This window comes from Oryctolagus cuniculus, chromosome 7 (genome assembly GCF_051225735.1).
Source record: "Oryctolagus cuniculus isolate XC-2025 breed Fujian yellow rabbit chromosome 7, ASM5122573v1, whole genome shotgun sequence".
NCBI classification, from domain to species: domain Eukaryota; kingdom Metazoa; phylum Chordata; class Mammalia; order Lagomorpha; family Leporidae; genus Oryctolagus; species Oryctolagus cuniculus.
In genome coordinates this window covers 151,156,867-151,171,766 of record NC_142873.1, presented here as the reverse complement: position 1 = coordinate 151,171,766, position 14,900 = coordinate 151,156,867, and positions in this window count along the sequence as shown.

Genomic DNA, 14,900 nt, shown 5'->3' with positions numbered 1-14,900 from the left:
GTTTGATCTTAGCAAGTTAGCTCACTTCGCTGGCCTCAACTGATCACTCTGTAAAATGGGGATCATGAATTCAATCCATATGGCGGCTGCGAAGGTTCTCCTTCACGTGGGAAACGATCTTTGTTTGTACCTGGAGGTGAGAATGAACTCTGTGGAAGGAACGGACTTGGCCCAGTTCCTGGCACACGACTGCCGCTTCACAGGGGCAGACCGCCAATAAACGGCCAGGGATCTGAGGAAGTCCAGGGATGATGACGAAGACGATGATGGGGATGACACGAGGACAGGATGAAGGTGACCACGGGACGGAGGTGACGGTGCTGCCCTGCTGAGGGTGGAGGTGACGACGGGCGATGACGGGGATGACACGAGGACAGCAGAAACTTCTCTGCCCACCTTACTGCAGGCCAGGCTCTGTTCTAGAAGTTTCTATGCACTATCTTACTGAACTCTCTTACTGGCCATATCATTAGCACAGTTCACAAGTGAGGAGCCAGACTCAGGACCCAAGATGACAGAGCTCCATCCCGGGGCTATTCCACTGTGGAGCACTAACTGCCGGCTTTAGTGAGGGGGGGAACAGATGGAGGCATCCGTGACCCCGAGGTTGGGCCTCTACACAGAGACTTTTTCTGATCCACTCAAGTACGTGGGTCCCTGACACGCCTACGGGAGACCCAGACTGAGTTCCTGGCTCCTGGCTTTGATCCGGCCCAGCCCTGCCTGTTGCAGGCATTTGGGGAGTAAACCAGTAGATGGAAAATCAATCTCAGCCGGCGCCGCGGCTCACTAGGCTAATCCTCCGCCTTGCGGCGCCGGCACACCGGGTTCTAGTCCCGGTCGGGGCGCCGGATTCTGTCCCGGTTGCCCCTCTTCCAGGCCAGCTCTCTGCTGTGGCCAGGGAGTACAGTGGAGGATGGCCCAAGTGCTTGGGCCCTGCACCCCATGGGGGACCAGGAGAAGCACCTGGATCCTGGCTCCTGCCATCGGATCAGCGCGGTGCGCCGGCTGCAGTGGCGGCCATTGGAGGATGAACCAACGGCAAAGGAAGACCTTTCTCTCTCTGTCTCTCTCTCTCACTGTCCACTCTGCCTGTCAAAAATTAAAAAAATAAAATAATAAAATAAAAAAGAAAATCAATCTCTTCTCCTCTCTCTCTCTCTCTCTCTCTCCCTCCTTCCCTCATCTCTCTATCTCTCCCTCTCTCTCTCCCCCACCCCCGCCTTTCAAATAAATAAGAACAAGTCATAAAAAATTACAGAAAATGGCAGGAGAGCCTGCCTGAGCTCGGGCCTGTGGGAGGAAAGAAGCTCATCAGAGAATGGGATGGAGGAGTCGAGAGGAGGGGAGGGGCTGGATAACAAAAGCCCACAGACCCGAGTCGTGCAGTTTGGACGTCCCCTGAGGGAAGCAGGAGCCATGGATGAGGGTCACAGTGTCAAAAGAGTGGCACTGGTGGGCTCTGGCAGGGGCCTGGGCCTCCTTCGCCCAGGAGGAGGCCAGAGAGGGAGCCGATGGTGCCCAGGCCGGGCCTCTCTCCCACCCTCCACTCCAGTGACCTTTCTCTTCTTTTTTTTTTTTAAGATTTATTTATTTATTTTATTTTATTTATTTACTTGAAAGTCAGAGTTACCCAGAGAAAGAGAGGCAGAGAAAGAGAGGTCTTCCATCAACTGGTTCACTCCCCAATTGGCCACAATGGCCAGAGCTGCACCGATCCAAAGCCAGGAGCCAGGAGCTTCTTCCAGGTCTCCCACGTGGGTACAGGGGCCCAAGGACTTGAGCCATCTTCTACTGTTTTCCCAGGCCATAGCAGAGAGCCAGATTGGAAGAGGAGCAGCCAGAACTAGAACCGGCACCCATATGGGATGCTGGCACTGCAGGCGGCGGCCTTACCCACTACACCACAGCGCTGGCCCCAGCCCTTTCTCTTCTACGTGGTTTTCATCTGAGCAACCTGAGGTCCCTGGGTGAGGCATCAGATATGAGTTAAGCACCCGGGTTCTGAAGACAGACCCAGGTTCTGCCACTGACCCTCCGAGTGACTTGGGACCTGCCATTTAGCCCTCTGAGCCTCAGCTTCCTCATCTGGAAAGTGGATCATCACTGGGGCTGGCTCTGTGGCATAGCAGGTAAAGGAGGCATCCCACATGAGCGTAGGTTCGTGTCCCAGGTGCTCCACTTCTGATCCAGCTCCCAGCTAATAGCCTGGGGAAACAGCAGAAGATGGTCTAAGCGCTTGGGCCCCTGCTTACCCATGTGGGAGACCTGTGAGAAGCTCCTGGCCACAGCAGACTCATAGAATGACAATCCCTTTAAGTAACACTCTGACCTCAGAATCAGCCCTTAAGGCATCCTGGTCTGGCTGAAAAGCCCATGAGAGTGTTTCAGGCATGGAAAGCCAAGAGAGTATGTCAAAAAATGTTCTACATGAAGGATCTTTGAGTGAGACCCCAGGAGAAAGAAGTGGTCATCAAAGAAGGATGTACTTTTTTCTGAAGGGAGGAGAGAACTTCAACTTTGCTTATGGCCTTGTCCATATACTGACGGAGTTTGTGTACTCAAAACGCTTCCACAGCCTAGGCAGCTCATGACAAGAGCCTCAGGTGGTCACTGACATCATACATAAGAGTGTTAATTATTAAATTAACAACAGGTGTCACTGTGCACCAACTCTCCATGTAGAACCTCTGTCCTCAGTGAGTTGTATTATGAGAGTTAACTGTAAAACTAGTTCTCGAACAATTTTATGTGTGTGTGCAAATTGTTAATCTCTTTACATAGTACAGAGTTGGTCTTCTGTGTACAAAGTTAATTGAAAATGAATCTTAATAGAGAATGGGACTGGGAAGGGGAGAGGGAGGAGGAGGGGGTGGGAGGGCGGGTGTGGTGGGAAGAATCACTATGTTCCTGAAGTTGTACTTATGATTTTTGTATTCCTTAAAAAATAAATTAATGAATGAATTAAAAAAAAAGAAGCTCCTGGCTTCAGCTTGGTCCAGCCCTCGTCATTGCAGCCATGTGAGGAATGAACCAGTGGATGGAAGATCTCTCTCTCTGTCTCTCCCTGTCTCTGTATATCTCTGATTTTCAAATAAATCTTTTTTAAAAAAGAATCATCATAAATTTGAATAGAAAGGCATAGGAAAGGCCTTTTCCAGTGCCTGGCATAAAATTAGGCCGTGGTGAGGGCTAATGATCACTCCTGTTTGCAGAGGGAACAAAGCACGACCTCAGCGCTGAGAGCGCCCGAGCCCGGGTGGAGGCTGCGTCTCCCCAGGCCCTGTCCTCCCCTTTCTCCTACGGATGACCTTGCAGCTCCTGGCTTCCTGCTCTGTGCAACATAGGAGGGACCCCCCTCAACTTCCCCCATCCCCAGGGCCAGGGGCCCCAGCAGGGCAGTCTCAGAAGGGCGGGAGCAAGGGCAGCCCCTGCAGGTTTGGTGAACTCCCTGTCACTCCCTGTGGCATCCGCAAACCCTCGCTGGCTCTGCCATCTTGCAGGTGCAGGTGGGGCCTCCTCCGGCTCCTCCCCCCAGGGCCTTCCTGTGGGAAAATCACACTCACATGAGCCAAGCCCCCACCAACAGGACCTCCCTGGGGCCCAGGACGGAAAGCCCGGAGTTGTCCTTGTGTGGGTATCAGGAGCTCTGACTCCTACAGTAAGCTGCGTATTGTCCTCGGGGCCTCCGGGCGAGGGGTGGGCTCTGTGCTTCCTAAGGCCCTCCCACCTGCCTCCTGGGGCCCCTGCTGCCTCACTGCATGTCCCTCTCCCAGTTTTCTCCTTCCGAGCCCCAGCCTCCAGCCTGCCCACTGCTCCCCTGAGCTCTGCTTGCACTGCCTGGGGATGCCACACCCACAGCCCCACCCAGTTCCCGGCCTCTCCCCAGCTGGCATTGGCAGGCACCTCCTGATGCCAGTGACACCCAGGTCTTCCCCCCACCAGGACTCAGCCATGCCCTAAGGAAAAGCCCTCGATCCTGTGGGAACCCACAGCAGGGGTTAGCCAGAGCCAGGGTTTAAAAATACAAGGGCCCAGGCAGCCTCAATGCCGACCGCCCGCGCAGCCCACTTCCCAGATGCCAGCGTAGCCACTGTGGGTGGCACAAAGGGAACACATAGAGCTGGGGGATGGTGAATCCAGAAAGGGCCGGGGGTGGCCAGTGAGGGGGCTGGACATTCCACAGAGCCCAGGCCACAGAACAGAGCTGTTGGCGCCATCTGCCCATGCCCACTGCTCTGTCTCCAGGGAACACAGGCAGATTCCGGGCAGGTGCACGGTGCCCGTGGGCGCCGGAGTCTAACGGGCCTGGAGTCAGATCCCGGCTCAGCCCTTGCTGATCGGTCACTTGCCCTCTCTGAGCCTCAGCCTCAACCTGTTATGACGTCAGGAGCAGCTGATGAGCTGGTGCCTGCCCAGGGCTGGGCATGGGGCCTGCCCCACGGGAAGTGCTCGGGCGCTGGTGGTCCTCTTTGTGGTCACTGTTATTGCCATGGGGTATGGCTGGTCTCTGCCACAACCCGATCGGGGAGCAAGGGGGAACGCAGAGCACAGGAGGCTCCGCTCCCCTCCCGTGCCCAGCTCCAGAGCCCCCAGTGCAGCCAACAGGCCACAGAGAAGGAGTCAGAGCCGGGGGAGGGGGTGGACACTGACCCCTAGCACTGAGAGGCCCCCTAAAGATCACCCGGGCCACCCTGCCTCAGTTTTCCAGAAAGGGAAACTGAGGCTCAGAGAAGGAGGGGAACGTTTCTGGGTCCTGAGAGAGCGAGGACCCAAGCCAGGCTCCCCGACTCGTGGCCAGTGCCCCTGCTCTACCTGGCTGCAGCCGCACTTCTGAGCGCCAGGGTGGGCGCTGGGCGAGGTGGGTGCAGGAGCCTGGCCCTGCCCGCCGGGAGCGGCTGCGTTCCCGCGTTCCCACCAGGCCCTGCTACCTTCTTATGTAACCAGCTCTGGTTACATAACCAACTGCTGCTGCCTGCCTTCCGGAGGGAGCTCTGGGAGCAGATGGGAGCGGAGGGAGACCACCAGCTGCCTCCACAAGCAACAGCGCTGGGCCGTGCACTTGGTCCCAGCTCCAGCTCGTGGTGCTCCTGCTGCAGCCTGCAGCCCCCAGCCCCCCAGAACCTGGAGAAAAGGAGAGGCTCAGGGAGAAGGGGAGCCCCGTGCCAAGACACGGCACAGGGCGAGGTCAGCATCTGGGGTGCAGGTCCTCCGTCGCAGCACCAGGGCAGGGCCCCAGCCCCCAGACTCCAGAGTCCCAGGCACCTTGATCAGCCCCGAAGAGTTCCCTGGAGGGAGACGGGCAGCAGGCACATTGAGGCGCCAGGAGCTCAGGAGGCTCAGGGCCGAACCTGAGTTGGAGTCCCCTGGTCACCAGCCAGTTACTGTAGACTCCTCCATTCAGGTCCCTGTGCCTCATTTTCCTTATATGGAGAATGGGACGAAAAGGAGCAAACTCACAGCTGGCTGCTGTGAACATTAAATAAAACGCCGACCGGCAGGTGCCTAGCCCGAATAAGCGCCCCGTAGGCAGCAACCCCCTTTGGCAGAGGTGACTGTAGGGCTGCCCGCCACCAGCACACAAAGCTCTCGGCAGGGCAGCACACCCACTGTGTGCCGAGTGCAACCGTCCCAGCAGCCCTCACAGCAGAACGGGTGCTGGCGTTGCACCCTCTTCGAAGATGAAAGGCCCAGGGTAACAGGGGCTAAGTGACTGAGACACACCCACAGGAAGTGGGTCTAGCCAGGATCTGAACCCCGGCGTTGGCTTCAGAGTCAGAGACGCTGCCCACCCCCGCTAAGCAATCCGGGCCAGCAGACTGAGACGGCAGCCAGCAGGAGTTCAGCTGGACACACAAGGCAGGATGCTGGCATCACGGATGTCCCGTGGCGTGTCACCACCCTCTGCCAGCCCTCCCTGTGGCTGCTACTGAGCTGTGTGACCTTGGCCGAGCCCGTCAACCTCTCTGGGATCTCACATCCCCAACTGAAACAGGGAGCCAACTCTCTGGGCTCACGATGAGCGGGGTTATTGGGAGGACACGTTGGACGGAAACCGCTTCTGAGCGGAGAAAGTGTCGCACAGCTGTGCACACTCATCACTTCCCCAGCCTCAAGGCGCTCGACTCAGCAGGAAGTGGCTAATGGACACCAGGGGCCTCTCTGCTCCTCTGGCTGTTCAAACAAATGCCAGCGCTGCCCTGCTCTGGGCTACCCTTTGGACGCACAGGAGAAGGGTCCAGCCTTCTCCGTAGCTCAGGGGTGGACCAGGCTGGACACTGAAGACCCCCCCTTCCCGCCTTCGTTCAAAAGGAGAGATGCCTTCTGGGATCCTCGGGCTTCGTCCTCACAGCTACCTGCAGGAAGCTGGGATTCGTCTGCCCTGTGTTTACAGATGAGACGGCCACAGCTCAGAGAGGTGAAGTCACCTGCCTGGAGTCACACAGCTCTCAACCCTGCAGAGCCAGGATTCACACTAGGTCCCCGTGCTCTTAAGGGCCACACAAACACTTCCATGAGAAACGGGCCTCTCAGAGGAAGAGACTGGTGCTCAAGATGAAGGCGATGGTCGGAGAGGCCCAAGGAGGTGGAGCGACTGCCAGCATAGGGCAGCCGCCTAGTGCGATCACCTTGCTCCTTCCTGGCCACATTTGGGATGTCCTGACCAGGACACATAGGTGACAGCTGTGACATTCAGCTCGCAGGGGCAGCCAGGCTGGTGGGCACCGTGATCATTGATGGAAAAGCAAAGTCACAAGACGGAGAGTGCCAGAGTTAGGTCAAGTCATGTCCCCTCACTGGACCCCAGCCTGCCCAGGTGAACAATACTGGCTTGGCTGGGGAGGCCAGCTAACGCCCTTCCACCTATGGGAGGTTGTGGCCTGAGGGGAGATCCCTAAACCTGGCCGATCATCAGAATCCCCTGGGAACGTGTTAAAACCCCCCAATGCCGGGCTGCACAGTCATAGGGTGCAGCTGCAGGGAGCGGGGCTGGACACTTGCATTCTCTTCATCCCCACGACCACCTCACATACCCCTGCCCCGAGCTCCTGCCATCAGCCAGCCAAGTGCAGGATGCCCCACGGAGGACCAGATGCACTGCCGTCCCCTGCTCAGTCTAAGATCCTCGGGGGCCTGTGGGGTCCGGGGCAGGTCAGCGATGATGCACAGGGTCCCAGGTACAGCCAACAGCTCTGAACCACGACCTGTGAGATTCCTGTATGCGAGGTGGAGCTGAGACCTGGAGACGCCCCCACCTTCCTGGGCCCATTCATCATTGAGCAGGTGCACCACCTACTGTGTGCTGCCACCTACTGTGTGCTGGGCACCGTGCACAGTGTGCAGAGGATGCAACTGTGCCTAAGACGATGCCTTTGTACTTTGTAAAGATTTACTTCTTTGTTTATTTGAAAGGTAGAGTGACAGAGAAAAGAGGGATCTTCCATCCGCTGGTTCGATCCCCACAGGGCTGCAATGGCCAGAGCTGGGCCAGGCCAAAGCCAGGAGCCAGCAGCTCCATCTGGGGCTCCCACTGGCAGGGGCCTAAGCATCTTCCGCTGCTTTCCCAGGCGCAGCAGCAGCAGGTGGATGAGAGGTGGAGCAGCCAGAACTGGAACCAGAGCTCCCCTATGGGATGCTGGCATCACAGCAGCAGCTTAACACGCTGCCCCCGACGCTGGTCCCGGTGCCCTTGTTTTTGATGGTTCCTGCGCCGGAGAGGAAGCTGTCCGGGGCTTCTAAAAGCTCATGGGGTGGGCATGTGACCTGGTGGGGAAGCTGCCAGTGGGGCAGCTTCCCAAGTCCCACCAAAGTGCCTGGGTTTGAGTCCTGGCTCCACCCCTGACTCCAGCTTCCTGCTAACGCGCACCCTGGAGGCAGCAGGCAACAGCTCACGTAGTGGGCTCCCTGCCAGCCTCGTGGGAGACGCGCATGGGGTTCCCAGCTCCCATGCTCAGCCTGGCCCAGTCCTGGCCCTTGTGGGAGTGACCTACAGCTCTCCCCCAGCTCCCACAGGAATAAATCGAAATGCTTAAAGTTTCTTGGAAAATGTGAATTATGAAAAACTATGCGCAGCTTTCAAATTCTCTGTACCAAAATGAGCTTATCTTTTAATTGCATTTTCCATGAACTTTTTGCAATCGACTCCTAACCGTGACAGCCGGGATTGGCACAGCCCTGAGCTTCCCAGCAGATCCCACCTTGGACTGACCCTTTAAATTGGACCCTAACCGTGAGCTGGGAGCTTAGCCCCATTTCACAGAGGAGCACTGAGGCTCCGAGAGCCATCTCCACACCCGTCTCCCCCTCCAGCAGGCGACACAAGGATACCTCCTTGCGTGTCTGCTGCTGCCAGAACTTCCGCTGTTGCCACGGCAACCCCCCCAAGGGATGCCTGCCCTACTTTGCATCTCGGGCATAGGGCGGCAGCCTAGCCCTCCGACTGAGGCCTGAGATGGGGGGGGGGGTAGGGGGGGACAGGAGAAAGAACAGCTTCCTGGTTCACACAGTCTACCGACACTGAGCAGGACCCCCAGGGTGGCTGGTGGCTGGTTGCTGTGCCAGAAAGTCATGGTCCCTGCCCTCACAGAGCTCCAAGGGCTGAACAACGCAGGAGCCGGGCTCTGGGAGAAGTTCAAACCACTTTCCAGGTGCCAACTTGTAGACTCCTTCCATCAGTTTCATTCCCATTTCACAGATGGGGAAACTGAGGCTCGGGGACGTTAAGGAACTCGTCTGAGGTTACATCGCTGAGAAGTAGCAAAGCCAGCGATTGGACCCAAGGAGCTCCCAAGCCACGCTGCAGGTGCTCAGTGAAGGGGCCCCTGACTCCACCAGGGTGGCCCAGGACATTTCCTGGGGAGGGGCCCTGTCGTCTCCCGGAGCTGAGGACAGGGGTGGGAGCCGGTGGAGCCGAGGGGAGGCGCTCGCAGCTGCCTGAGTACTCAGAGCTGGGGAGGTGACCTGGTTCTCCCTGCCCACTGGGGCACGCGGGGAAGAAAATGCAGCACAAAGCGGCCAGTGCAGGAGGAGCAGTGCGCACACTCAGCCACCTGCCCGTCTGCGCACCTGTAGGCAACACTGCCAGACACCTGCTCACCTGTGAGCCGGGCTGGCTTACCCCTCGGAGGACCCGCACAGTGAGCGCAGGCTGGGGAGTTCAAACCCCAGCTCTCCGACTTCCTAGCTGTGGGAGCTTGAGCAGGCTCTGTAGCCCACCCCCCCCGGGCCTCAGTCGCCACATCGCAGAAACGGGAATGTGCACCGAGCGCCTTCGTGAGGGCGCGCCGCGTCAGCACCTCCCGAGCTCGCTGTGCTGGCACACGGGGTGCGTGACCATCCTGTGACACAGGTCTAATCTTGACACGGAGAAGCGCAGATGAACAAATCCGTGGACACGACAGCACTCGCGTCCCTGTGCCCTGTGTGTGTCGCTGCCACCCTCCTGCAGCAGGTGTGAGGGGAGCCCCTGCAGCCAGGGGAAGTGGGTCTCTCCAGAGCCCCCAGAGACCCTCCCCCACCCCGGGAGAACACGTGACGTGCACCTGCACCTCCGGGTGGGACGTGTGTGCGCTGAGGTTCCCACTTTTCTGTAAATGTATTTACTCTTATGTTGAGAACGGAGGAGGAAGGATCGGGCTCAGTCCCTCATCCCTACCCCCTCCGGCTCCCCCCACCCATCTCCCATCCACCCCCTCCCACCCCCTGCCCAGCACCACCGGGATAAACAGAAATCTCAGCTCTGGAAAACAAAGATCAATCAGGAGGGGGCAGGGCTTGGGGGGGGGGCGGGAAGCAGTGCTTGAGGCTTAAAGCTCCTGCCACAGGCCCTCTGGGAGTGTTAAAGCCACAATTCAGGAAAAAGAAACATCATTAGCATTAAAGCCAGGCGCCCACAGAGGGGGAGTCCAATCCAGCCGGCCAAGGGCTTTCCTGTTTTCCCAGAAAGGAGGCTGTCCCCGAGGAGGCCACGGCCCCTTGGAAAACACTCAGGGCCTGTCTGGGCCCCAGCTGCCCCCAGCCAATGCAGGAACGGAGTCTTCTGGGGGAGGGGAGGGGAACCCAGCTCCCCCAACCCCATCACCACTTCGGCTCTCTCTTGTCCAGCAGAGACTAGAAGGAGGCGGCTGCGGGGAGACTGGCCTGCAGCAAGTCCTGCCCCACCCCAGCGGGGAGGAATTGGGGTGAGGGGAGCCTGGCTGTGCCTTCCGCTGCCCACAGTCCCAGCCCTGGAAGTCACCCCGACGTGATGCTGCGGGCTCAGGACTTTTGAGCTTGGCATTCCGCTGGTGGCTCCGAGGCTGAGGCCGGCCCCTCGCCCACCCACCTGCCTGCTGCCATCACCGCACTGCCCACATGTCACAGTGGGAGACCAGAATGGGCCGCCCTGAAATGTGAAAGCCTGCTGAGCCGCGGGCCAGTGGGAGCACACGCAGGGAGACGCCTGCCCTCCTCTCCTGCCGTGCCCTCCTGGAGACGACCCCGGGGCGGAGGGGTGGGGGTAGGGAAGGCGCGCTCCGCAGAAGCGCGTGCGGGAATCCCTGCTTATTTGTCTGCCCTCCCCCAGGCCGCTGCCTTGGCGACCTGAGTCATTCTCCTTGGGCTTGTCACTCCTCTCGGGAGTTTACTGTGCTGTGTTGAAGATGCTACAGGAGCTGGAATTCCAAGCCACCTCTGGGAACCACTCACTCCTGGGACTCTGGGAATCTGTCCCTGGTAACAGGGCTCCACCTAGGAGAAGAAAATCGCCCGGATCTTTTCCCAACGGCGATGCTGGTCCCAGACGCCAAGGAGAGGACTGGGGCAGAGCTAAACAGGCAGACGGAGGGGCTCCTTTGTGCGGTTCCTAGTCCAAGGGCCCTAGGAGAAAGGGGACTCGGGTGGCCTGGGTGCTGGGGGCTTTCCCCTTGGGCCCAAAAGGAGGAAGAGGGTGTGGACAAGCTGAGGGGCGTGGCGACTTTCTAGGCTGGGAGAACACCAGAAGTACAGGGGCAGAAACCAGAGAAGCTGGGGGTGGGGGATGGGCGCAAGCTGGTCTGATGGGAGAATGTCTGCTTGGCAGACGGGGAGAGGAATGAGGTGGGTAGACCAGATGCTTGGAGTGTGAATGTGGGGTGAGAGGGAGCAGCTGAGACAGTCATGTGTTTCCTGTTGTGTTCAGGCCTGAGATGATACAGGTAGGTTCTTTATATCTGGATGGATGAATGGAAGGAAGAAGAAGGGATGGGTGGGTGGGGGGATGGGTGGATGACCCGGGTGGCAGGGGGAAGTGTGAGGGCCCTGGGCTGGGCACTGGGAGTGCAGCATTCACATCCATGCCCCCCACTAACCACCTATCAAAGGGACACCTCTGGGCCTCAGTTTCCCCCCCTATAAATCCCAGATGATTCTCAAGGGTTCGTCACACAAGATAGTCTGATTTTGTGGACAGGAAGTGGCTGCAGGGGGCACGCCTGTTGGTGGGGGAGAGGCCAGGCCTGGGGGGGGTGAGAAGCCCAGGCCCCCACCTGGCTGTGATGCACTCCCCCTCCCTGGAGGGCTGGGTCATCGGATGCCGCCCAGCTTGTCCCAGGCATCTTAGAGCCTCGTCGTCAGTGAGGCCCGCGAGGGGGAGGGGCCCAGCCTCACACCTCCCTTCCCCCACTTGGGATGTGAAAGCAGCTCGGGGAAATCGCTTTTTCTCGCCTCCTGGAATTACCTTTCACTTCCCTGGCAGACAAATGGGGCAAAACAGAAGCTGCAGTTGCATTTAAATGGAGTGAGGCAGGCAGCAGCTTAGAAGATTTGCATACGCATGTTGGCCGCGTTTGAATATTCATTTGCTCAGGGGAGAATTGGGCAGCCAGCTCTACGGGCCCACGGGGAGGTTATTTGAGGTTGGGGGGAAGGGAGGCACAGAACCAGGGCTGGCAGGAAGCCCTGTTCATCAGCCTTTCTGGAGCGAACTGCAAATTCTCCACCAGCTGAAATGTCACAGGCTCAGAGGAAATTCTGGGAGTTGATACACCTCATGGTTACTGTTGCCATAGCAACCGTCTCCCTGTCACCATGTGCACCAGCAGCTCACAGCTGACAAGGCAAGCCCAAGGAGGTGACGGATTGGGAGCCAGACCAGGCAGGACTCCAGCCAGCGCCCCTGGAGTTCTGAATTCGTCCCGGATACCAGGCTGCACCCTGGCCTCCACAAGCATCTTTGAGAATACGGAAAGCGAGCCCAGAGAACCCGAGCGAGCCTGGGGTTCCACAGTCCGTCCTTGAGCTCCTGAATACGTTCCCCCACAGCCCAGTGCACACCGAGACATCCCCCAGATCGCCCTCCGCCAGGGTGCACCCCAGACACTAGGACAAGCTCCTGGCAGCAAGAACACGCCCCTCAGCCTACCTCACTCTGCTGCCTGGGACCACTTTTCTGTCTGAACCGCAGCACTGGGGCAGGCTCAGGGCTGTCAGACAAGAGGGCAGGAGAAGGCGGCCAGCGGGGCTGAGCAATTGAAGACCTTGTCCTGTGCCTGGGGAAACGCCACGGTCACACGCCAGCCCTCGGAGCAAGCGGCTCCCTTGGGCCAAGAGGCCCAGCTGTGCCTTCCCTGCAGTGAGTCCCCCCCACTGTCACCCAAGGCCCCTGGGCCACCAGCAGCACATTCACCCTGGGGCCCTCAGGCAGGGGGCAATTAGAGGGCCAGCCCGGAACCCCTTTGCCCAGGCACCTGCCTCGCTGGGGAGCCCCAGCCCTACTAACAAGGTCACCCAGAACAACCCCTGGCCAAGGGCACCATCCCCTAGGCCAGCTAGGAAGCCTCAGCCTTAGGGCGGACCCATCCTCCCCACCACACACGGCCATGTCTGCTCCATTCTTAGCCCTTTCTCTCCCAAATCCCAACCCTCGTGCCACCCACCCCTCACCTTCCTGCAGCCTCCTCCGGGGCCTCCCTGCCTCCATTCCTGCCTTGTCCTCTTTTATCATCCAAATGCCAGGCCCTGGTGACTTCACTGCCCTGCCCTGAGCGCGGAGCCCACGCCCACGTGTTGCAAATCAGGCACAATCAGCCCGCCCTTACCGTTGAAGCCGCCCTGCCATCCAGCCCGCCTGATACCTGCCTGGAAGAACCCTAAGTCCCTCCCTCTCCAAACCTTTGCTGCTCCCCTCTGCTTCCTTCTCCCAGGCTCTGAGCACCATGCCCAAATCTCCGGGCCGACTGAGAGGCCACCGTTACTCCTGAGCCCACCACTCACCTGCCCAGCTCAGCCAGCCCACTGTTTTCAGAGTTAACCTACATCTGGTCAGAGCAGCAAGTAGCCAATGGCTTTCACGCTTGGCCGTGGGGTAACCGGATTGGGGGGCGGGGGGAGGGGCTCATCGGCTGCAGAGGAGAAGGGAATCTGTAAGGGGGTGGTCCAGCCAGGGTGGGTAGGGAGCCCTCCACACCTGCTCCAGCCCAGAGCAACCTCACCTGGGTCTGTTTCAGTCGGTGTTCATTTATTCACCCACCCACTCGTCAATATTTATCGAGTACTTTCACTGTGTTGGCTGCTGTGACTGGAACAGAGAATGAGACAAAGCCTCTATTCTCAGGGGATTCAAAGCCGATGGGGAAAATAGGCAGGAAGCATTTCTACAATTAAAGACACAAGAAAAGACCACGGAGTGGGAAGAGCTGAGGATACAGCACAAGCGGGTAGGATACAGGACACCCCGGGGATAGCAGGTAAAGGATGTCACTAGATGGGCTGGCCAGGGAAGGGACATCTGGGGTGAGCCCTGAATGACGAGCTGAGAGCCAGCTGAAAGGGCAGGTGTTGCGTGCAGTGATACAGATGCCACTGGGAACGCCTGCATCCCGTACTGGATGGATGGCGTCTGGATCTGAGACGTGGCCCTGTGCCTAACTCCAGCTTCCTGCTAATGCAGACCCTGGGAGGCAGCAGGTGATGGCTCCGGCGGGTGGGTCCCTGCCACCCACGGGGACACCTGGATTGGTCTCAGCCTAGCCCTGCCCCATGGCCATGGCAGGCGCTTGGACAATGAATCAGAGGATAGAGCTCTCTCTAAATAAATAAAATATATTTTTAAGCTAAAAAAGAGCCAGCTATGCACAGATCATCCTAGGAGAAGGAAGTCATGCAACAGGAAAAGCCAGTGCAAATCCCTGAAGCAGAAACAAGGACACCACCTTCAAAAAGCACAGAACGGGGGCTGGCCCTGTGGTGTTGTGGGTAAAGCCTCCGTCTGTGCTGCCGTCATTCCTTATGGGCACTAGTTCGAGCCCCAGCTACTCCACTTCTGACCCAGCTCCCTGCTACTGCACCTGGAAAGCAGTGGAAAATGACCCAAGTGCTTGGGCCCCTGCACCCACATAGGGGACTTGGAAGAAGCTCCTGGCCCTTGGCTTCGGATCAGCACAGCTCCAACCATTGCAGCCACTTAGGAAGTGAACCAGCGGATGGGAGAGCTCTCCCTCTCTCCTCTCTCTGTATCTCTGCCTTTCAAATAAATAAATAATTCTTAAAAAAGAAAAAGGCACAGACAGGGCAAAAGAGTAGTGACAGGCCTGTCCAAGGTGAGATTTCAGGGGCCAGTTTCACTTAGAGAACTTGTATTTTTCTGCAAAAAGATGGATGGGTGAATGGATGCACGGGTGGACGCACAGACAATGGATAACTCCTGAATGGGCACATGGACGGACACACGGACAATGGATAACTCATGAATGGGTGCACGGATGGACACATGGACAATGGATAATTCAATGACCTTGTCTAATCCCACTACACCACAGAAGAAAAACTAAGGTCTGACACAGACAGGGATTGCCCAAGATCCAGCCCAGAGTGGGTAGCTGAGCCAGGACCAGTGCCCCAGGCCTGGCGTGCCATTTGTCACTCCACGTGGGTGGTCACCCAGG